This window comes from Rattus norvegicus, chromosome 4 (genome assembly GCF_036323735.1).
Source record: "Rattus norvegicus strain BN/NHsdMcwi chromosome 4, GRCr8, whole genome shotgun sequence".
Taxonomy (NCBI): Eukaryota; Metazoa; Chordata; class Mammalia; order Rodentia; family Muridae; genus Rattus; species Rattus norvegicus.
In genome coordinates this window covers 22,113,895-22,137,497 of record NC_086022.1, presented here as the reverse complement: position 1 = coordinate 22,137,497, position 23,603 = coordinate 22,113,895, and the positions used below count along the sequence as shown (strand labels likewise).

The following is a 23,603-nucleotide window of genomic DNA, read 5'->3' as shown; positions in this document are numbered from 1 at the left end:
AGCTAAGGGTTGGTAGTTCATGGACACAAGATGGTTTAGCACCTTCTTTAACCTTTCACCATGAGTTACTGATAACATGTAGACTTTTGATAGACAACATGTCTGTAGACATTTCTAGTCTGAATTATTGGAGAGAAAGGATCCCCTCCAATCTTTCAAGGCTGCAAAGCCTGAAATTCAAAGGAGGAAGAGTACAAACTCATCCACTGATGGTGTTCCAGGGGCCCTGTCCTTTATCATATAACAAACAGTATAAAATGTATTCATTTATTGTGGAGAATGGTGCCCCATCTTTATAGATATCTTCCTTTGACCTTACAACTTCCAAAGGATCACCCTTCTCTTTTCAGTCTGTTTGTTTCAAGCTACCAGGAAATTCAGAAACCATGGAAAAAGAAATGTCTTCATGGGTCTGAAGGGAAAGTGGGGCTATCATAAAAAGTACTTTTTGGAAAGAAATTCATGTATTACTAAATTATTACATGTATCACTATTAATAGTAATATCCCAGTGACACTGGGATTTGAGCTATATCACCTCAGTTCCAAAATTCTTTCCTTTCCATACCCTGCTATGTGAATGTTGATTAAATGTCTTAGACATATACTGGGAGCACCATTAATAACCACATGTGCAGTGAGGTTACTAATCTGTACTCTAGGTCATTTGGCCTGTCTTTCAGCAAAGTGATTCCAGTCTTGACCCTCCCTAATATTTGGAAACTATGTACAAGGAGGTGACATTTTCCAGGATAGGATGCTTTTAGCTTCCTCATCACCCATCTTAATTTTTTCCTTTATTGAATAAACCAAAGCCATATAAGCTTCTCTTCTATCTAGTACACTGGAACACTCTGTTCTGTTTTGCTCTTTACAGGTCAAAATCTGTCACTCGACTTTACTACTCATTATAGTAATTGCTCCCACCTGAATTCTGATGCCTAAATGCTGCCAGCTGATATCCATCATGTCAGGATCCTTACCACTTTGATGGATTCTGTTGTGAATCAGGACTTTGCATCATGAGCCTGGCCTACCTGGAGAAGCAACTGTGGCCTTCATGGTGGTATGTATGCATTTCCTTCATTATCATTTTGTTTTCATAAATAGAGTGCCCATTGGGCCCTCATGAATCTTAGTTGCTTGGTATATTTTCCAACCTTACATAAGGCAGCTGCACCAGAAAGCCTACCTCCTTGAGCTTTTCATTATAGCCATCCCTTTTTCCACAATCCCAAGTCTACCTAAGGAGACTGTAAACTTTGTCTAATGGCATCTGTGCCAGGCTATTTAAACTTGTATTGAACCCTTTGTTAGTCAATGTGGGATTCTCTCTCTGGCCAAATGAACAGTCTGATATTTATATATCACCCTAAATTGGAGCTCTTTCACCTATTCTGTCCATTTTTTTTCTGTCTTTAATGCATCAGGAGCTTCCAGCAATAATTATCTAATTTTGTAATCCATAAAATTACTTACATCTCAGTCTGGAGATGTCTCAGAGGTTAAGAACACCGGCCAGTCTTTAAAAATCACCTAGATCTCAGGCAGGAGATAGTTCAGAGGTTAAGAATTCTGGCTGGTCTTCCAGAGGTCCTGAGTTCAATTCCCAGCAATTACATGGTGGCTCACAACCATCTGTAATGAGATCTGATTCATTCCTTTGGCGTGCATGAATGTAGTATACTCATATACATAATAGAAATAAATCTTTTCAAAAATTTTTAAAAGTTACTACTTCTCCAATTTCTCTGAAAGTCTTGAAATTTTTACCAGGATACATGTTCCTTCCATAGTTATACCTCCCCCATTTTGTCATTTGTGAGTTTTCTCAATTGCATCACTGTCAACTATTAGCAGGGATATCACCAATCATCAGATGCTTGAATATTCATTATCATCTGACCAATATGCAATCCACCCTTCAATTCTCACTTTATATTTTGTTTCCTTGGAGCACTCAGAACCAATTCTATTCATTCAGGCTTTCTAGAAATAAAATGAGGTATCTCATAGATAAGAGGTATATTGGTGGAAATATTCTATTGAAATACTATAAAGTCAATAAATTTAGCAGATAAACAGAAATGAAAAGAGAAAAATTAGTTGATTTCTAATGTGATTACAATATTTTAGATAATCCCCTCTGGAAATGATATTTATCTTGGGTCGTTATAATCACCCAAAATTAAGGCAAAATGGTAAAGCTCTTTCCTTCAACATCACCTTTCTTTCCTTATGCCTACTTTCTCCCAAACTCATGTCACTGGAGTGGTTTGTAACAGGAAAATGTGCATAAGATCCAATGGGGCATATTCACCCCTCCAATGGCAATTTTCAGATTAGTAACCACCGTTAATGGGAAAATCTTAGCTCTAGTTCTAAAGGAAAGAGTTGAGAGTAGACTTGGTAATCAATGGAGATCTCTTCTGGTTCCCTGAGCTTTAAATAAAAAGTTTAAAACTTACCCCTCACATAGCAACTTTAAAAAGAAAAGCAAGTCCTGTTTAAGAAGCAAAATAAATTCAGTATCCATTTCATTTGCTTACCTCGTCTTTGGTTTGAAGTCCAAAACCCAAAACCAAACAAACAAGCAAAGGAAACACAGAAAATTAAAGACATATGTAAGTTGACCAGGCTTCCTATTGCCACTGAGTATCAGCAATATTTTGGTAGCTAAGATTTTATCTTAAGAAAACAGATAAAAGAAAAGAAATTCACAACCAAAGCAAAATGAAAGGAAGAGATAATGAACAGCTAGAATGCAAAAAAATAGAAGAAAGAAGTTTACAGAAATGTAAGCATGGGGAAGCCTGAGCAAAGAAAAGACAACAAACAGATTATTTTACCGTTGAGTGATACAGTGTCATGGTGTAAAATACAGTAATGGCAAACCATACCAAAAGAAAACAGAATTGTGATAGGCCGGGGGCAAGATTAGAGGAGCAAACAGGCTACAAAGATGAATGCAGAAAATATATTTTGAAACTTTGAAGTAGTTATGGTTATACAATTATGTGAGATACCAAATTACATCACTAGTAAAGTGAAACATTCAAAGTTTTATTTCAAAGTCTACTGTGGGTGAATACCGGTTGAAGATCACTGAACTTAGCAATGACAACAGCTATGGAAGGCCTTCCCTGATGAATTCCAACATCATTTCACATGGAATTGGGATGCTTTGTACTCAATTCATTGCATTTATACTAACGTTGGTCATGTTACAAAATGTTACACACAAATGCAATGAATGCATTTGTCTTAAAATATGATTGTTTGAGGATTAGCTTAAAAAGCCTAGAAAATTGTGACAGATTGGTTTTTTTATTACTTTTTTTTTTATTAACTTAAGTATTTCTTACTTCCAATTCAAGTGTTATTCCCTTTCCCGGTTTCTGGGCCAACATCCTCCTAACCCTTCCCCCTACCCTTCTTTATGGGTGTTCCCCTTCCCATACTCTCCCCATTGCCGCCCTCCCCCCAACAATCACGTTCACTGGGGGTTCAGTCTTAGCAGGAACCAGGGCTTCCCCTTCCACTGGTGCTCTTACTAGGATATTCATTGCTACCTATGAGGTCAGAGTCCAGGGTCAGTCCATGTATAGTCTTTAGGTAGTGGCTTAGTCCCTGGAAGCACTGGTTGCTTGGCATTGTTGTTCATAAGGGGTCTCGAGCCCCTTCAAGCTCTTCCAGTTCTTTCTCTGATTCCTTCAACGGGGGTTCTATTCTCAGTTCAGTGGTTTGTTGCTGGCATTCGCCTCTGTATTTGCTGTATTCTGGCTGTGTCTCTCAGGAGAGTTCTACATCCGGCTCCTGTCGGCCTGCACTTCTTTCCTTCATCCATCTTGTCTGATTGGGTGGCTGTATATGTATGGGCCACATGTGGGGCAGGCTCTGAATGGGTGTTCCTCCTGTCTCTGTTTTAATCTTTGCCTCTCTATTCCCTGCCAAGGGTATTCTTGTTCCCCTTTTAAAGAAGGAGTGAAGCATTCACATTTTGATCACCTGTCTTGAGTTTCATGTGTTCTAGGCATCTAGGGTAATTCAAGCATTTGGGCTAATAGCCACTTATCAATGAGTGCATACCATGTCTGTTTTTCTGTGATTGGGTTACCTCACTCAGGATGATATTTCCATTTCCAAACATTTGCTTATGAATTTCATAAAGGCATTGTTTTTGATAGCTGAGTAATATTCCATTGTGCAGATGTATCACATTTTCTGTATCTATTCTTCTGTTGAAGGGCATCTGGGTTCTTTCCAGCTTCTGTCTATTATAAATAAGGCTGCAATGAACATAGTGGAGCATGTGTCTTTGTTATATGTTGGGGCATCTTTTGGGTATATGCCCAAGAGAGGTATAGCTGGATCCTCAGGCAGTTTAATGTCCAATTTTCTGAGGAACCTCCAGACTGATTTCCAGAATGGTTTTACCAGTCTGCAATCCCACCAACAATGGAGGAGTGTTCCTCTTTCTCCACATCCTCGCCAGCATTTGTTGTCACCTGAGTTTTTGATCTTAGCCATTCTCACTGGTGTGAGGTAAAATCTCAGGGTTGTTTTGATTTGCATTTCCCTTATGACTAAAGATGTTGAACATTTCTTTATGTGTTTCTCAGCCATTCAGCATTCCTCAGTTGTGAATTCTTTGTTTAGCTCTGAGCCCCATTTTTTAATACGGTTATTTGTCTCCTTGTAATCTAACTTCTTGAGTTCTTTGTATATTTTGGATATAAGCCCTCTATCTGTTGTAGGATTGGTAAAGGTCTTTTCCTAATCTGTTGGTTGCTGTTTTGTCCTAACCACAGTGTCCTTTGCCTTACAGAAGCTTTGCAGTTTTATGAGATCCCATTTGTCGATTTTTGATCTTAGAGCATAAGCCATTGGTGTTTTGTTCAGGAAATTTTTTCCAGTGCCCATGTGTTCGAGATGCTGTCCTAGTTTTTCTTCTATTAGGTTGAGTGTGTCTGGTTTGATGTGGAGGTCCTTGATCCACTTGGACTTAAGCTTTGTACAGTGTGATAAGCATGGATCGATTTGCATTGCATTCTTCTACATGTTGACCTCCACTTGAACCAACACCATTTGCTGAAAATGCTATCTTTTTTCCATTGTAAGGTTTTGGCTCGTTTGTCAAAAATCAAGTGACCATAGATGTGTTGGTTCCTTTCTGGGTCTTCAATTCTATTCCATTGGTCTATCTATCTGTCTCTGTACCAATACCATGCAGTTTTTATCACTATTGCTCTGTAACACTGCTTGAGTTCAGGGATAGTGATTCCCCCTGAAGTCCTTTTATTGTTGAGAATAGTTTTAGCTAACCTGGGTTTTTTGTTATTCCAGATGAATTTGCAAGTTGTTCTGTCTAACTCTTTGAAGAATTGGATTGGTATTTTGATGGGGATTGCATTGGATCTGTAGATCACTTTTGGTAAAATTGCCATTTTTACTATATTAATCCTGCCAATCCATGAGCATGGGAGATCTTTCCATCTTCTGAGGTCTTCTTCAATTTCTTTCCTCAGTTTCTTGAAGTTCTTATTGTACAGATCTTTTTACTTGCTTGGTTAAAGTCACACCGAGGTACTTTATATTGTTTGGGTCTATTATGAAGGGTGTCGTTTCCTTAATTTCTTTCTCGGCTTGTTTCTCTTTTGTGTAGAGGAAGACTACTGACTTATTTGAGTTAATTTTATACCCAGCCACTTTGCTGAAGTTGTATATCAGTTTTAGTAGTTCTCTGGTGGAACTTTTGGGATCACTTAAATATACTATCATATCATCTGCAAATAGTGATATTTTGACTTCTTTCCCGATCTGTATCCCCTTGACCTCCTCTTGTTGTCTGATTGCTCTGGCTAGAACTTCAAGAACTATATTGAATAAGTAGGGAGAGAGTGGGCAGCCTTGTTTACTACCTGATTTTAGTGGGATTGCTTCAAGTTTCTCTCCATTTAGTTTAATGTTAGCAACTGGTTTGCTGTGTATAACTTTTACTATGTTTAGGGCCTTGAATTCCTATTCTTTCCAGGACTTTTATCATGAAGGCGTGTTGAATTTTGTCAAATGCTTTCTCAGCATCTAATGAAATGATCATGTGGTTTTGTTCTTTCAGTTTGTTTATATAATGGATCACGTTTATGGTTTTCTGTATATTAAACCATCCCTGCATGCCTGGGATGAAGCCTACTTGATCATCGTGAATGATTGTTCTGATGTGCTCTTGGACTCGGTTTGCCAGAATTTTATTGAGTATTTTTGCATCGATATTCATAAGGGAAATTGGTCTGAAGTTCTCTTTCTTTGTTGTGTCTTTGTGTGGTTTAGGTATAAGAGTAATTGCGGCTTCATAGAAGGAATTCGGTAGTGCTCCATGTGTTTCAATTTTGTGTAATAGTTTGGATAATATTGGTATGAGGTCTTCTATGAAGGTCTGATAGAATTCTGCACTAAACCCGTCTGGACCTGGGCTCTTTTTGGTTGGGAGACCTTTAATGACTGCTTCTATTTCCTTAGGAGTTATGGGGTTGTTTAACTGGTTTATCTGTTCCTGATTTAACTTCAGCACCTTTTATCTGTCTAGGAAATTGTCCATTTCCTGCAGATTTTCAAGTTTTGTTGAATATAGGCTTTTATAGTAAAATCTGATGATTTTTTGAATTTCCTCTGAATCTGTAGTTATGTCTCCCTTTTCATTTCTGATTTTGTTGATTTGGAAACACTGTGTCCTCTCATTAGTCTGGCTAAGGGTTAAGCTATCTTGTTGATTTTCTCAAAGAACCAACTTTTGGTTCTGTTGATTCTTTCTATGGTCCTTTTTGTTTCTACTTGGTTGATTTCAGCTCTGAGTTTGATTATTTCCTGCCTTCTACTCCTCCTGGGTGTATTTGCTTCTTTTTGTTTTAGGTGTGCTGTCAAGCTGGTGACATATGCTCTTTCCTGTTTCTTTCTGTAGGCTCTCAGAGCTATGAGTTTTCCTCTTAGCACAGCTTTCATTGTGTCCCATAAGTTTGGGTATGTTGTACCTTCATTTTCATTAAATTCTAAAAAAGTTTTTAATTTCTTTCTTTATTTCTTCCTTGACCAGGTTATCATTGAGTAGAGCGTTGTTCAACTTCCTTTTATATGTGGGCATTCTTCCCTTATTGGTATTGAAGACCAGCTTTATCCCATGGTAGTCTGATAGGATGCATCAGATTATTTCTATCTTTCTGTACCTGTTGAGGCCCGTTTTTTGACCAATTATATGGTCAATTTTGGAGAAAGTACCATGAGGAGCTGAGAAGAATGGATATCCTTTTGCTCTAGGATGGAATGTTCTATAAATATCTGTTAAGTCCATTTGGTTCATGACTTCTCTTAGTCTGTCTTCGTCTCTGTTTAATTTCTGTTCCCATGATCTGTCCATTGATGAGAGTGGTGTGTTGAAATCTCCTACTATTATTGTGTGAGGTGCAATGTGTGTTTTGAGCTTTTTTAAGGTTTCTTTTATGTATGTAGGTGCCCTTGTATTTGGGGCATAGATATTTAGGTTGAGAGTTCATCTTGGTGGATTTTTCCTTTGATGAATATGAAGTGTCCTTCCTTATCTTTTTTGATGACTTTTAGTTAAAATTGATTTTATTTGATATTAGAATGGCTACTCCAGCTTGCTTCTTCCGACCATTTGCTTGGAAAGTTGTTTTCCAGCCTTTCACTCTGAGGAAGTGTCTGTCTTTTTCTCTGAGGTGTGTTTCCTGTAGGCAGCAGTATGCAGGGTCCTCATTGTGTATCCAGTTTGTTAGTCTATGTCTTTTTATTGGGGAGTTGAGACCTCTGATGTTGAGAGATATTAAGGAATAGTGATTATTGCTTCCTGTTATATTCATATTTGGATGTGAGGTTATGTTTGTGTGCTTTTCTTCTCTTTGTTTTGTTGGCAAGACGATTAGTTTCTTGCTTTTTCTAGGGTGTAGCTTGGCTCCTTATGTTGGACTTTACCATTTATTTTCCTTTGTAGTACTTTATTTGTAGAAAGATATTATGTAAATTTGGTTTTGTCATTGAATATCTTGGTTTCTCCATCTATGTTAATTGAGAGTTTTGCAGGATACAGTAACCTGGGCTGGCATTTGTGCTCTCTTAGGGTCTGTATGACATCAGTCCAGGATCTTCTGGCTTTCATAGTCTCTGGCAAAAAGTCTGGTGTGATTCTTTCCGATAGGTCTGCCTTTACATGTTACTTGACTTTTTCCCTTACTGCTTTTAATATTCTTTCTTTATTTTGTGCATTTCGTGTTTTGACTATTATGTGACAGGAGGTGTTTCTTTTCTGGTCCAATCTATTTGGAGTTCTGTAGGCTTCTTGTATGCTTATGGGTATCTCTTTCTTTAGATTAGGGAAGTTTTCGTCTATGATTTTGTTGAAGATATTTACTGGTCCATCGAGCTGGGAGTCTTCACTCTTTTCTATACCTATTATTCTTAGGTTTGATCTTCTCATTGAGTCCTGGATTTCCTGTATGTTTTGGACCAGTAGCTTTTGCCACTTTACATTATCTTTGACAGTTGAGTCGATGATTTCTATGGAATCTTCTGCTCCTGATATTCTCTCTTCTATCTCTTGTATTCTGTTGGTGATGCTTATATCTATGGCTCCTTGTCTCTTCCTTTGGTTTTCTATATCCAGGGTTGTTTCCATGTGTTCTTTCTTGATTGTTTCTATTTCTATTTTTAATTCCTTCAACTGTTTGATTGTGTTTTCCTGGAATTCTTTCAGGGATTTTTGTGACTCCTCTCTGTAGGCTTCTACTTGTTTATTTATGTTTTCCTGCATTTCTCTAAGGGAGTTCTTCATGTCTTTCTCGAAGTTCTCCAGAATCATGACCAAATATGATTTTGAAACTAGATCTTGCTTTTCTGGTGTGTTTGGATATTCCATGTTTGCTTTGGTGGGAGAATTGGGCTCCGATGATACCATGTAGTCTTGATTTCTGTTGCTTGGGTTCCTGCGCTTGCCTCTCGCCATCAGATTATCTCTAGTGTTGCTTTGTTCTGCTATTTCTGACAGTGGCTAGACTGTCCTATAAGCCTGGGTGTCAGGGGTGCTGTAGACCTGTTTTCCTGTTTCCTTTCAGCAGTTATGGGAACAGAGTGTTCTGCTTTCGGGCATGTAGTTTTTCCTATCTACAGGTCTTCAGCTGTTCCTGTGGGCCTGTGCCCTGAGTTCACCAGGCAGGTCACTTGCAGCAGAAAATTTGGTCTTACCTGTGGTCCCGAGGCTCAAGTTTGCTCATGGGATGTTGCTTATGAGCTCTCCGCCAGGGCAGCAACCAGGAGGACCTGTGCAGCCCTCTCCGGCGGCCCCTGTGCACCAGAGTCCCAGATGGCATTTGGTGTTTTCCTCTGGAGTCAGAGATGTGGGCAGAGTGTAGTCTCTTCTGGTTTCCCAGGCGTGTCTGCCTCTCTGAAGGTTTAGCTCTCCCTACCATGGGATTTGGGTGCAGAGAACTGTTTATCTGGTCGGTCCCTTCAGGTTCCGGCGGTGTCTCAGACGCAGTGGACCTGCTGCTCCTGTGCCCTTATCCAAGGGAACCCAGAGGCCATATACAGTTTCCTCTTGGGCCAGGGATGTGGGGAGGGGTGGCCAGTGTTGGTGGTCTCTTCTGCTCTGCGGTCTCAGGAGTGCTCACCTGTCCGGGTGGTGAGCTCTCTCTCCCACGGGGTTTGGGAGCAGTGAGCTGGAGGCAGGGAGCGCGAGATTCGATTGGTTTGTTAAAGAAAGTCAAAAATATTTCTGAAAATTCCATTAGACTGTTTTATATATGTGGCTATTTCTCCAAATATGTTTACATGGAAGCACATTCAGTTATTTTCTAAACGAAAATTACTAGAGAATGTAGTTTTCAAAATCTTTGATTATTTTATTCAGTTAATTTTATGAAATGTAGTTTGAGATGTTAATTACATATTTATTATTTCACTAAAGATTAAATAATTTCTATAAAACTTTTCTCTGTTTTAAATCTGAAATAAGTGGAAGGCTCAGTCCCCATTCTTCATGGAGCATGTGAGGACAATGCAAAAGCAAATAGAGACACTATTCATATAGGATTTTTTCTTTAATTGTTTTAGATACATACTATCAATATACAAATATACAAACATACATAGAGATAGATATACTTATGTGCTCATACACAAATGAATTCTGTGCATCAGTAAAGATGCTTTGTTCTTTGCCTTCGGTAAAGTATTATTTAGCTGAATAAACCACTATAACCAGTTTTCCATTGAGTTTATTGTTTAACTTCTAAAACCAGTAATTACATGGTATCAGTTAAAGTAGAATCAAGACACTATTATAAGTACTTTCTCAGTGTTAATTAATTTAATACCTTGTAGAAATACTAAAAGTGTTGTTGCAGAACTCTTTCAGTGGACACCTTTCTCTGCTACCTACAACTGTGTAAAAGTTACCTTAATAAGGATTGGAGAGACAACTGCATGAAGACCTGACAGACACTCAGAGGGAATGTCATGAAGTCCCTAGAGTGTCTGGGCTCATTTTCAGGCAACTGGCAAGTGGAAAGACAAGAAATGAAACTGTTCCCTCCACAATCCAGGCTGCTTCATTTTTCCCAGAATACAGATCATTCAGTTTATTTCACAACACTGAAACAATTCTGAAAGTCATATATTATGTATGTATTAATTTATATAATTAATTATGTCCTATAAAATTTGGACATGCTCCCCTTTCTTGCCTCATGTTCCCAATCTTCATTTAAGTACACAGTGATCCAGTCAAGCCATAAGAGTCATTTATCCAAACACCTTTTATGTCTCTGTGTGGCTTCTGCTTGAGGTATATTCTTTCCACAGGCTCCATTCAGCAAAATCTATTCAGGGCTGCAAAGAAGGCTCAGCAGTTCATAGCAGTTAATAGTAGTTGATACTCTTGTAGAGGACCTGGAGGGCTCAGTTCTGAGCACACACTTGATACTTCAGAACTGTCCGTAACTCCAATTCCAGGGAGCCTACATATTCTTTTGAAATCATGTGTACATTCAGACAAAAATACTCAAACACATAAAATAAAGTAAACAAATCTAAAAACATTTAAAGAAGCCCATTCAGTTCTATTGCAGAAATAATGACTTTATCTCCTCTATACATGATATAGCAAGTGATCAATCACCTGCCATTTTTCCTACTCTGATTTATACTAGTGAGCCATTATGAAGGAAAGAAATACCACCTACTCCTCCCCCTACTAAAACCAGCTCCTGTAATTTAATAACATTTTAGTAAATATTCATCAAATGCAAAAGAGTATATATTGACTGTACAATGTCTCCTCAAGGACAACATGAATGAAAGGTAGCCATGTCTGAAATACAGAAGGAAAACAAATACAACATTTACATTGGAAAGTTGGTTGGCATTCAAGTTCTCAAAAACAAATTTGGGAGAAAATAATATAAAGCAGATACTCAGATGATGGGAGCAAGCTGGAAAAGGCTGTTGCCAAACCATGTTTGAGAATAATCAAGTTCTCTAAATTGAGCAGAAGTCTGAAGCATGATCAGGTTTACAAAAAAGAAAAGACCAGTGTTATTTTGACTGAATTGAAAACAGAGTGGGAAAATTTGTATTTTTTTCATCTGAAACAGAGTGACTTTCTTCTTTCTCTCCATTTTGTGCCCAAATCCTTTAGAGCTTCAGATCTTTACCAGTTCCTTCTGTTCTCATCGGGCTTATTTATAACTTGATTCATTTTCCAGCCTCATATTGCTGTCAACAGAGTTTTTTCCCAACTGAAATTTTTGTGTGAATGGTTATCAGTACAATAGCTTTCCTTGTATTCCATCCATGTTCCACAAGGCTCTCTGAATTTAAAGATCACTACTAATGCAACTAAAGGTAGAACTCCAGTTAATTAGGTAATACTGGCAGGCAGTCTATAGACTCAAGACATACTTATGTGCCAGTGGTTATGTATATAGCAGCTGCATTTAAAATTTCTAATCACTGTTCATGTGAAACACAAGCAGAGTATAAAAGCACAAGTCGGTAGTACCTGGGTAACCAGATTAGATCAGGTAGAGAAAACAGTGACCTGGGAGTAGAAACATGTATGGACTTTTAGATGACACAATAGTAAGGCACTGTAGGAGAGGCCATTGTATTTCCTTGCAAAGAAGACAAGACTAAGACACATTAGACAGGAGATAATGACATTTTGGCTCCAGAATTTTGGTCTTGATCCTCGAAACTCTATATTTTTCTCTTCAAAGCATGCATATTAAATGCAGAGATCACAGGCCATTCCTGTGGCTGGACACAGTGCCCCAGCTCCTCCAGCAGACTGTAACTTTGGTTCTTCAGTCATAAACTCTGTTATTCCATTTGCCACTCTATTTCTATTTGGATCATTCCTGCATAAAACGCCAATACAGATCTCATATTTTCATTTGTATCAATTACATAAAAGAATATCATTAAAAGTTACAATCAGCATGCAAGTACCATGTTTTCAAAATTAAAAAAATTAAAAGTTAAAGACTATTCATGACAAAACCATATTCTTTGTCCCTCTTTCTATGCATGTCTGAAAAAAAGTATCTCTTCTAGTAATTTGTTTATTCTCACCATCAAAACTCTCACCCGTCCTTCTCATTTCACTGGAATTAGATCAAGAGTTTGTCATGACAGTCCACAGAGACGACTCTGGCATAATTATCTGTGATGGCAGATTATCTGTGTTCCAACTGGCCCAGTGGCATGTAATAAAGTGTTATGGATTTAAACTTAAATATGTTTGCTGGTTACCAGGTATAAGTATGCCACTATAGTACTAGCATAAGTAAATGCGTAATATGCTCTTAGAGACTGTCTATTTGAGCCACATCACCAGTCATTTAGTTATATGGAGAAGTGTGTTCCAAGGCATACCGCATGTCAATAGCTTTTTCATTGTAAAGCATATTTACACTCTTTCTGGTATCAAGTTTATACTCTAGAGGCTTTATGGAAATGTAAATTTTGAGTTGTCTAATAAGTTTTTGAGCTTATCTTCAAATTTTAAGTTTAAAGGAAAGATTTAAAGACCCACATTGTTACCACACCTTGGAATAAAAGATTTTGAGTATGTTGTCCCAGATAAGCTGAAAGTAGAAAATTCTTAATTTAATATTTTCTTATGAATATTGAAGTGGACCACATATTTTCCATTTATAGCAAAGAATCAGTCTCCTTAGAATGCATTTAAAAGGTCTTATGGATCCTTCTGTGTTTTATGAAATTATTAGGTTGTAAGTAGGTGATTAAGTACCAAGGTATATTATACTAGTGTTCACAATGGGGTTGTTTTTCTCTGCATAATAGGAAGTTACAAACATAGGTACTCCCAAAGAACAGCATCTTTTTCCTCAAAAACTTCTTCATCAAGAAAGAGATAAGAAAATATGGGAAAATACCTTTTTATTAGTAAAGCACGGATGAATCACTTGAACAGGCATGGCATATTAGTCAGTGTTCTCTTAAAAATCAATTAAATAAATATATGTTAAAGGTTTGTTTATTTTTACTAGGTTGGCTTACAGGACATATCTGAGTCGTTCACCATTGGCTGTGGTTGAGGACTCAGTGGCTGTACACTCCAATAGTCTGGATGCCTCCATGATGTCATTATGGTGCTGAAGGTCTGGAGGATATCAGGAGAATCACTGGCTTCAGTCCCCTTTGCAATACCTTGCCAACTACAACAAAGGTAAGCATGCAAAAGACTAGTTTCTTGTATCTTTTATCTGGGTTATACCTGTGTCAGAAGGTATTGTCTGCATTTGGGTGTGTATTTTTACTCCAAATAATCTGATCAAGAAAATCCCTCATAAGAGTTCACAGCAGCTTGCTTGATTTAACTGATTCCAGAGCCAGTCAAGGAGGTAACCAAGTTGAGCCTTCACAGGAAGCTTTACTATGTCCAACTACATCTTTCCTAATATCAAATCTTAACATCCACTGTAATGTAAGCTTCCAATTCCCTGGCAATAAAAATTTATATACATACAGGATTATGCAGTAAAATGCACATGTCTACATATCTACTATGTATATATATATGTATATATATAAATGAGATTACTTTGTATTTTATAAATTCTGCATGATAAAAACAATACTCGATATTTGCTATTCTAACACTGGACAATGAATATAGAATTTACTGTTGTCAGTAACAATGTCCCCTAAAGATTATAAGATTTCAAACTTTGTATAATATTGATTATCTTAAACTCTTCAAATAAATGAGTATTTTGGGAAAGATGTTTTGAAGGTTAAGAGCTGTAGTAAAATAAATATTATATAACGTGGGACGTTCTTAGCTCCAGTGGACCACATTTTTATGATTCATTTAAATATCCAGCGTGTTTTTCTTCTTCTATCTCATGGTAGTTTCTCTCCCTCTCCTCTTCCCTCTGCCCTCTGCCCTCTCCCCTCAGCCCTCTCCCTGATTGTGGTCTCAAACCCAGGGAACATAAACCCCACTAAGTTCTTTTCTCCCCAGCTATTGGTTGTTGGCATCTTTATTCACCAATCAGAATTAACTTGAAGGCAGGGTCCTGAGGCCCATACTTAGCATTACAATAGACAATAAAAGATAAAACCTCCATTTGCCTATGAAATGGATGGAACAGGAAAATATCATCCTGAGTGAGGTAACCCAATCACAGAAAAACACACACGGTATGCACTCATTGATAAGTGGCTATTAGCCCAAATGCTCGAGTTACCCTAGATGTACAGAACACATGAAACTCAAGAAGGATGACCAAAATGCAAATGCTTCACTCCTTCTTTAAAAGGGGAACAAAAATACCCTTGGCAAGGAATAGGGAGGCAAAGTTTAGAACAGAGGCTGAAGGAACGCCCATTCAAAGCCTGCCCTACATGTGGCCCATACATATACAGCCACCAAACTAGATAAGATGGATGAAGCAAAGAAGTGCAGGCTGACAGGAACCAGATGTAGATCTCTCCTGAGAGACACACCCAGAATACAGCAAATACATACACGAATGTCAGCAGCAAACCTCTGAACTGAGAATGGGACCCCTGTTGAAGGAGTCAGAGAAAGGATTGAAAGAGCTGAAGGGACTTGAGACCCCATATGAACAACAATGCCAACCAACCAGAGCTTCCAGGGACTAAGCCACTACCCAAAGACTATACATGGACTGACCGTGGGCTCCAATTGCATAGGTAGCAATGAATAGCCTAATAAGGGCACCAGTGGAAGGGGAAGCCCTTGGTCCTGCCAAGGCTGGACCCCCAATGAATGTGATTGTTGGGGTGAGGCGGTAATGGGGAGAGGATGGGGAGGGGAAATCCCATAGAGAAGGGGAGGGGGAGGGGTTAGGGTGATGTTGGCCGGGAAACCAGGAAAGGGAATAACATTTGAAATGTAAATAAGAAATACCCAATTTAATAAAGATGGAAAAAATGAAAAATAATGATGTGTTTAGAAATTCGTACTTTGTTAATAATAGTATCACCAAACTGTTGCACATTTAATCTATTAATATGTAATTTTAATATTTATAGTTATTTCTATCTAAAGATATAGTTAAATATATTTATATTAACTATATTTTTATTTATCTTTGAACAATTAAAACATCTTATTCCTCATAAAAGGAACATGTGAGCTATTGTAAGGTTTGTCTTCTCTCTTAAGAATTCCTTACATTTCTGTGGTTCATCATGAGTCAAGAAATATTTTAACATGTATAATAAAACTACCTGTTATATTTTCATTTTCATGCTTTAAAAATGTTACTTGTAAAAATATTACATTTAAAAGTCTCTTTGTCTTGACATCTGTTTTATAAAAAAAATCACCATCAGGAAAAGATGTACACATCTTTGCAATCATTAATTAGATATTAGTATGTTTCTAATGGCCTGAAAACAAAATATTTTACAATAATGTGAATTAAAGTCCTATGTGAATAGTTAAAAAAAGATAAAACCTCAACAAAGACCATTAGTTGTTCTTGCAAAAGACTGAGGTGCAGTTACTTGGTGAGTCATAGTAGTCTATAGCTCCAGTTCCAGAAGGTCAGACACCCTCTTGGGACATTGTGTGAACCTGTTACACACATATACATGCAGATAATCATACAAGAACACAAAATATAAATAAATAACCTGTTCTTTAAAAGTATCAAACATATAGAAATGTCTCAGTGGTCAAGAACACTTGATGCTCTTATAGATGAATCTGGGTTATTTCCCAGCACCAACTGATCAGTTCCCAGGACCAACATTGCAGCTTACAACTGACTGTAACTATAACTTCAGGGAATTTGATGCCCTCTTCTTCTTTCTGAAGGCATCTGTACATATGTGGTGCACAAACATATATGCATGCAAAGCATTAATTAAATAAATTAAAATAACTAAATCTTTTAGAAAGCATATTTTAAAATGTTACACAAGTCTGTCACATATCTGCAACTACATTTTAGATCCATACTTAAAATAACCATTGTAAAACCCTTATGTAGGTCTTAGAAAACTGTTTTAAATAGAGTAATAATTTATAACAAAAAATTATACATATGACAGTTTACCAGTTGCACCCAATCTGTTACATAGCTGCATAGTATTATGTAATGTTGTAACCCTCTGTTACTTAAAAGGTAACATTTTGTTATCCACATTTTATTCTGGTTTTTAATCAAATGTTCTCATTTCAAGTATATTTTATAGTTTTGCAACTTGTGATGATTATGGGCATCAATATAAAAATTTAGACTGTTCACTTGTCTTCCATGCTAACCTCATTCTGAGTAGCTGAGATGGTCACCATGTTGTGGCTTTTACCATAGTGAGGGTATAACACTTTCCACATACCCATGCATCTTGCTGTAGAATTATTTCTACTTGTGAGGAGAAATGCCATGCAACCCCTGCTGCTCTCATGAATGACTTAGAGAAAACAAATAAACTATTGACTAGGTATGTACCTGGACATACTCGTAACAGGAAAAGCAAGGGGAAAATGAAGAAATATGATACTCTACTGGACAATACAACCCTAGCTGTGTGATTTTGGGGTACTTGTTTCTCTGACAGGGTGTTTCAATGCATTGCTCTTTCAGTTGTGCTGTTTTGGTTTTGCTTCTGAATCTAGGAAAGCAATAGTCTTATTTATGTTCTATTTGCTGTGAAGTAGATTCCTCTCTCATTAATCTTGGGACTTAGTGCTAAGGAAATAAAAATATTAGTTCTGATATGGCATCATAAGGTAAAATATAACAAGCACATAAATTCATAGCATCTGTTTTTGTCAGTTATGTCAGCATCTAATCTTAAGTGTTAGTAGTTTCTTAGTTCATGATAAAACCATATCTTATATACAAACTTCTATTGACAAATGGACTTGCCAAATCTTTAATAACTTATAATCAATGAGTAGAGATATGCCTTGCCGTCACCATACTCCTCTTGCTCATCTTCTATTTGGAACTAGAGAAGAGCAGCTTTCATTTAAATATGAAGTTTAGGAAACAAGGGAAAATATGAGGACTTAGAAATTCAGCTGAACCCTAAACTTTAGTTGTTTTTCCTTGTTTATTCTTGGCAAAATGTAATGCTAGTTTAGAGATTAAAAAGGCTTAAGTGGGCTGTGAAAATATTCTTGACTTTCAAATACCTCTTAAAGTGAACATTTTCATATTTTAAATAAAAATGAATGAAACCATGGGGATCAGATTTTCTTATATTGAACACTCACATAGGAATTAAAGTATACATAAGAAGTGAACTTCAGATTTTTTTCATTAATTGTCAATAGCACCAAAACATGTAAGTATGAGTCTAAAACTTAAATGTGTCTAAAGCAGGAAAAAGTATCAAGGAAAAGATGACAGAGTACAAATTTATTTTACCCTTTGACAAATCTCCAATTACTGGGGCTAGAGACATGGCTCAACTGTTAAGACCTTTGACTGCTCTTTTCAGAAGACATAGCTGTTAAGACCTTTGACTGCTCTTCCAGAGGATGGGGTTTGACTGCTAGTATCCAGATGCCAACAGATAATCAAAGTAACTCTAGTTCCAGAAGCTCTAACACTATCTTCTGAAGTCCTCAGGTGGGCACCAGGCATGTCTATGTTACACATACATACATGCCGGCAAACGATTATATACATAATCTAAAAAAATAAAAATAAAAATATTTCAAATCCTTGATGTCACCCCAAATTATTTGTTGGTTTTCTGACTGCTTATGAAAACATACTAAAAGAGATGCTAAGTTAAATCTAGTCTTTACTATCTGAAAATTTATAGTAATTCACCAAAAAGGCTGGATGGGGTTTTAAACATAATGAAGTAATAAGACACCAGAATATTTATAGTTTTTATTTTTTATGTTTTTGAAGATTTCATTTACTTCTTATATGTATGCAGGAGAGGACACTGTCACTGTCTTCCGACACACCAGAAGAGGACATCCGATCCCATTACAGATGGTTGTGAGCCACCATGTGGTTGCTGGGAATTGAACTCAGAACCTCTGGAAGAGCAGTTAGTGCTCTTAACCGCTGAGCCATCTCTCCAGCCCCTATTTACAGGTTTTATAATATACCAAATACTGCATCAATTGTTTCAAGCCTGTGAGCATAGTTGAAGAAGACCCATGTCACTAAGGTGAAGAAAAAAATGGGAGGAAAATTATGAGCTAGTTTTGGTCACATCTGGAAGTGAAATATGAACACCTGAAATTTAATTTTCAAATGATGAGAAGACAGCAGTTTGGTAAGTTAGAGTTCTGACGGGTATCCCTCATACCTGGTATTATTAATCAAATCAACCAATGTACAGTTTTGTGTCCCAGATATTATAGTATACCACTAGAAAATATAAATTAAGATATAAAACACTAAGAGCTCCTTTTCATAAGAGGCTTCTTGTAAAGAAAGCATGGGATCTTTGAAAGGATCCAAAAATTGTGTTTTCTCGACTCAGTTCCTTTTTAGGTTCCTCAAATGAAAAGACAACATAAAAAAGATCAAGAAGTTTCTAAAGTAGCAAAATAATAGGTCCCATGTGTCCAATATAAGATCAGTAGAGATATTCATGCGTAAATGAGATAATTTATGTCATCATTGTTATTTGTAATTTTTATTTGTATTTTTTTTGGTTATTTTATTTATTTATATGTCAAATGCTATTTCCCTTCCAGGTTTCCCCTTCCTGGTTTCCCCTCCACAGCCCTCCTATCCCATTCTCCATCCCCCATCCTCCTTGCTTCTCTGAGGGTACTCCCCCCAGTGATATAACATATGGACATGGGTTGAATATGTGTACATATGCATATGCATATGTATATGTATGTATATGTTTGCATAGTAAATAACATTATATTAACATATTGACATCTGCCAGTGCCTCTGCATTTTGAACAATATTCTTGAAGTTGATTCTATGTTTTGGTGACTTCAACGTGCACAGTTCAACTCAAAATCAGGGAGTGGGAATGTGGTAGTTTAGAGGTACCTGCTTCTTAATAGCATTTTTGGTTTGCTTGAATGAGCATGGGCCAGAAATGCATGTATTTGAATACCTAGTCCTCATTGGTAGAACTATTTGGGAAGGGTTAGGAGGGTTCCTCATTGGAGGAAGTGTATAACTGGCAACAGGACTAGAGGTTTTAAATGACTTCCACACCATTCCAAGCTAACTTTATCTGAGTTGTGTTCTGGTTGTGTCTCAAAATGTGAGCTCTCCCCTCCTGGTCTAGCACAATACCTGCTGTGGGCTGTGATGTTCCCTGCCATGATAGTCAGAGACACTTAACCCTCTAACCCTCTGAAACGATAAGCAAGCCCCAAGTAAACTCTTCCTTGGATAAGTAGCCTTGGTCATAATGTCTTCTAAAAAAAATTTAAAAACTAGGTAAGACAATATTGGCGTTTGACTTTGTTTTTCTTTTTTGCCATTTGCTAGTGTACACACAAAAAATGTGTTTACTACTTTCCTCTGGTGTTGTTAGTACCCTGGTTGTTCCTGTTTTACTTGCTTTTAAATGTATTTTTCTTTCTTATTCACTCATATTTGTTGTTTGAATTCCCCTTTACAGTGTGACAGAGGGGGTGGAATCCAGCACTTACAGTTAGTTACGTGGATGCTTTAACACTGAGCTAATTTATTATCCAGCTTAGATAAGAAAAAAACAGCACCTTACTCCACCCATAAACCCGTGATCCTCAGGACCTTATTTCCTTTAACTAAAAGCATAGAGGAAGTAGCATTCCCCCAACTGACAACTCAGCTCCAAATAGGCATGGGTGAGCATGTAGGGAACTTAAGATGCAGCCTTGCACTGAGAGGCCAAACCTACTCCATCTTGGGACTGGCCTTCATTCTAAGAGGGAAAAAAAAGGGCTTAGAACTTGACCCACCGCTGGACCCAAGCTACAGCCAAGTACCAGGAAGTCCCTAGTTACTCTCTAGCAATAGTTAATCAAAGATGAGTCTGATTGCTTCAGATGTATTTCCTGGTCATCTGTGATTGTACACAGTCTTGCTTCAGAGCACTCACCTGTTGGCTTTCAACAGTTATTTTATTAGATACTTGCCAGGATGGACACCCCCTCACTTACTCCCATTCCCTATAAAACCTTGTCCTACTGAGAGTTCAAGTTTGCTCGGCTTTCCTGTCATCCTGCTGTGTCAGGGTTGGGTTGGAGAAGAGCACAAGCCTGAGTTTATGATACAGAGACCCTAATGTCTTTACATCAGAAACTGCTCCATGGTGTTCTTTTGAGGTTCATAAACACCTCCTGGCGCAACAGTACAACAATCCTTTCTACAGACTGCACAGCTAAAACTTACCGCCCTGTTCTTTTACCTTCTAGAAATGTAAAATTATTAATAACCACAAACCTCACAACAAACATTTTATACATCTTTTAGTCATCTTGACCAACTATAACAAATGCTGTAGACTGAGTGGTTTAAGGAACAAGTACTCATTACTTACATTTCTGAAAATGTGGTCTCTAAGGTAAGGACATTAGCCAATTTGTGATTTGGTAATCTATAAGAACACCAGTTGTTTGGGGTTCTAATGATCTATAAGGAATGGACACCAACTGCTTGGGGGTCACATGATCATCCATTTATATGGTAAGAACAACTGTGGTTTGGGATTCATATTAGAATCCTTTCCTAGTTTGAAAATCTTCATGTTATATACTTACATGGCTGAAAAAATGCTATTTTTCTCATTTCTCTTTTCATGAGTACACAGCTATTATTTGTGTGCAATGTCCCTTCATGATCTAATTGCCTTCTGATCTCCCTCACCCCCTGCCCCCCCAAAAAATTCACATTAGCCCAGGGTTTCAGCTTACTAACTTTAGAAGAAGATGAACAGTCAATCTGTATCAATAAGGAAGGAAGGGGGAAAGCAACAATAGAGGTATCCATTTATTTTGCATGCTGATTTTATGTGTATATATATTTTAAGTCCTATGATGTTAACTTTTGAATGCAAAATTTTGGACATTATGTAAGTACCTAAATTTCAGAATGGAAAAAAATTAAGTTATAGCTAAGGGGAGAGTAAATATGAAAATATGAGACTTAAATAATCAAAACAAAAGTAGAGAAAGAAATGGAAAGTGGTTGAAATATGAGAAATAAGAATCAAATGTTTATAGATGAGCAACATGATACAATGTTTGAATCCTGACTATTTCTTACTAGGAAACAGAATAGTTATCCACAGAAACACATCCACAGTGCCCTTCTTGATTGATATGTACAGATATCACAAACAGACCTTATGCACATCTCTTCTAAACAATCTCTGGTTATTTTGATGAACATTCCTTCCATGCTCCTCTGGGCTATGAGTCCATTCTCTGGTTGTTTGTCTATCATTACTCCTAATGATATTTTAAATGTCTTTTTCCACCTCAAGGGAATGAGAATGGCTTGGAAATGAATGTTCCATAACTATTAATGAGCTTTTTCCTACTTTGCACTGAAACAATGTTATCTGGGATAGTAGACCAACTCTCTCTAAGTAATCTTGCCCTTAGATTATAGCCATTTATGCTGTTTTTCCTACCAAGATGAATATAGCATTTAAGTGCATTAGGGCTAATGATGTGAAAGAGCAAAAAATAATTACCATTATCAGCCACAATGCCTATTTTCATACAAGCACCATAATTAGATGTGCACCCAACATTACTTAAAAATTCTTCATCAACTACTTCTACTGAGTTATATAGAAAATAAAAATAAAGCTTCAATTCAGCTTATTGCATGAGCTACTGGAAACTTAGCGGCTCAGTCAGAAAGATGCTCAGAGTACCTAAATAGTACCTATTACATTTTCCTGATGTTTCTAATTGGAGGAGAGGAGTGATACTGGGGGAGTGGGCAGGTAAGACTGAAGAAACCTATTGCTCTTAGTGAAATAAAGCTTCATTCTGTACAGGTACTCTGCTTGTTATGAGCACAGCAAGGCTTTGCTTGTGAAACGGAATTAACACACTGTGAGGTTACATACCTTAAAGATATATGAGGGGAAGTAATATTTCTTTTTTTTTTATTACCTTGAGTATTTCTTATATACATTTCGAGTGTTATTCCCTTTCCCGGTTTCCGGGCAAACATCCCCCTCTCCCCTCCCCTTCCTTATGGGTGTTCCCCTCCCAACCCACCCCCCATTGACGCCCTCCCCCCCACAGTCTAGTTCGCTGGGGGTTCAGTCTTAGCAGGACCCAGGGCTTCCCCTTCCACTGGTGCTCTTACTAGGATATTCATTGCTACCTATGAGGTCAGAGTCCAGGGTCAGTCCATGTATAGTCTTTAGGTAGTGGCTTAGTCCCTGGAAGCTCTGGTTGCTTGACATTGTTGTACATATGGGGTCTCGAGCCCCTTCAAGCTCTTCCAGTTCTTTCTCTGATTCCTTCAACGGGGGTCCTATTCTCAGTTCAGTGGTTTGCTGCTGGCATTCGCCTCTGTATTTGCTGTATTCTGGCTGTGTCTCTCAGGAGCGATCTACATCCGGCTCCTGTCGGTCTGCACTTCTTTGCTTCATCCATCTTGTCTATATGGGTGGCTGTATATGTATGGGCCACATGTGGGGCAGGCTCTGAATGGGTGTTCCTTCAGTCTCTGTTTTAATCTTTGCCTCTCCCTTCCCTGCCAAGGGTATTCTTTTTCCTCATTTAAAGAAGGAGTGAAGCATTCACATTTTGATCATTTGTCTTGAGTTTCGTTTGTTCTAGGGATGTAGGGTAATTCAAGCATTTGGGCTAATAGCCACTTATCAATGAGTGCATACCATGTATGTCTTTCTGTAATTGGGTTAGCTCACTCAGGATGATATTTTCCAGTTCCAACCATTTCCCTACGGATTTCATAAACTAATTGTTTTTGATAGCTGAGTAATATTCCATTGTGTAGATGTACCACATTTTCTGTATCCATTCCTCTGTTGAAGGGCATCTGGGTTCTTTCCAGTTTCTGGCTATTATAAATAATGCTGCAATGAACATAGTGGAGCACATGTCTCTTTTATATGTT

At 37.6% G+C, this 23,603-nt stretch overlaps 1 long non-coding RNA gene across 1 annotated transcript; it reads left to right on the top strand.

Annotated features, from left to right (window-relative positions):
* Positions 1–542: 542 nt before the first annotated feature.
* Positions 543–22,726, top strand: LOC120102217 (uncharacterized). Its single transcript, XR_005503419.2, has 3 exons — positions 543–1,065; positions 13,577–13,755; positions 18,465–22,726. It is a non-coding gene; the product is annotated as an uncharacterized LOC120102217 (long non-coding RNA).
* Positions 22,727–23,603: the final 877 nt, after the last annotated feature.